The sequence below is a fragment of the Acyrthosiphon pisum genome, chromosome A1 (genome assembly GCF_005508785.2).
Source record: "Acyrthosiphon pisum isolate AL4f chromosome A1, pea_aphid_22Mar2018_4r6ur, whole genome shotgun sequence".
Classification (NCBI taxonomy): domain Eukaryota; kingdom Metazoa; phylum Arthropoda; class Insecta; order Hemiptera; family Aphididae; genus Acyrthosiphon; species Acyrthosiphon pisum.
The window spans coordinates 46587919-46589474 of NC_042494.1; positions in this window are offsets into that span (position 1 = coordinate 46587919).

Below are 1556 nucleotides of genomic sequence, written 5' to 3' on the forward strand. Positions count from 1 at the left end.
TATTGTTGATGTATAACGCGTTATCTAAGGGATATTGTGATATGATTAATTTAGAACTTATTATTGATACCTATTATAGATAATTTTATTTTTTAATACTATAGATAAGTATACCTATAAATGGCTATGATAGGTATGTCTTATACCCAGACTAACAAACTGTCTCCGCTCAGAATCGTTTTTCTTATACAGTGTTATTAAATCATTGAATTCAAATTTAATACTATCCATTATACAGTGACCCACTTGTAACCTACTGTACAGCAGAGCGACATCCACTTACCCAACTTTTTATAAATATGACTTCTAACATTTAATGCCACTTGTGGGGATCATCCGTATAGACCAAATACGTGAATATTGTTTGTAAAATATATTTAAACTAAAGTTTCTAAAAAAACAGTGTAGATATATGTAGAATTTCTAAATCATTATTTGTTGTGATTCATAAATATTATTCTTGGGGACTTGAAACTTTTAGTATATTATTATACTTCATTTTTATATACACTGTGACATTTTCAAAATATTTCACCGTTCTACGGCAGTCATAATAATAATAATTTATTATTATGATATAAGTATTAAATATTTAGGTACTATATTATGATAATTAAATGTTAATAATGCAATATATTTTGGGTAAAAAATTAATTCAACTATACCGTATTAATGGTCAAATAAATTAGTGTTGAATTGAAATACAAATCTAGGTATATATATAAAAATGAATGTATGTCTGTCTGTATGTCTGTGTGTCCATATTACCATGGCAACCAACCCCAGGAGGAGATATAGAATGTCTGTATGTCTTTGTGTGTGTGTCTTTTGGTTGCCATGGTTACCATGGGTTTTTAAGCTTTTATAATAATAATTATTCGTTGCCGGGCAACGAAGTGCATGGGATAATTTGGTACAGAGATAGATTAGAAATCTGGGCAGAAGATAGGCTAATTTAAAAAGGGAGAGGACCAACCTCGAAAGATACTCAAATTGGGATTTTGTGATTTCCGATGGAAATATTTGTTTATAAATAGTTGCCATGGGTTTTAACTTTTAAAGTTATTATAATCTAATATATAAAATTCTTGTGTCACAATTTTAGTTTCCATACTCTTCTGAAACGGCTTGACAGATTTTTATGAAATTTTATATGCATATTCAGTAGGTCTGAGAATCGGCCTACTATCTATTTTTCATACCCCTAAGTGATAAGGGTTATCCAGAAAAAATAAAAATAATATTATTATTAAAATATTAATAGTGTATTATATATTGGGTGCTATTGGTTAATCGGGCATGTTTGTTGATTTGTATTATTATTTTTGTCAATATATATATTATACAAGCTGAATATGTGCACTTCGTTGCGCATTAAATATTCCAGCTCTATGTGACTCAAACTTTGTTCAATTCGTTATTTAATATTCGGTGTATGGTGTCTAAAATTAATCTTAACTTTTCCGTTGCCCGGAATAAAAATTCTGATTCACAGCAGTATATTATCAGGTAGGCTATCAACCTGCGTTAGATCGCGGACCTCTAGTTTGTATGTA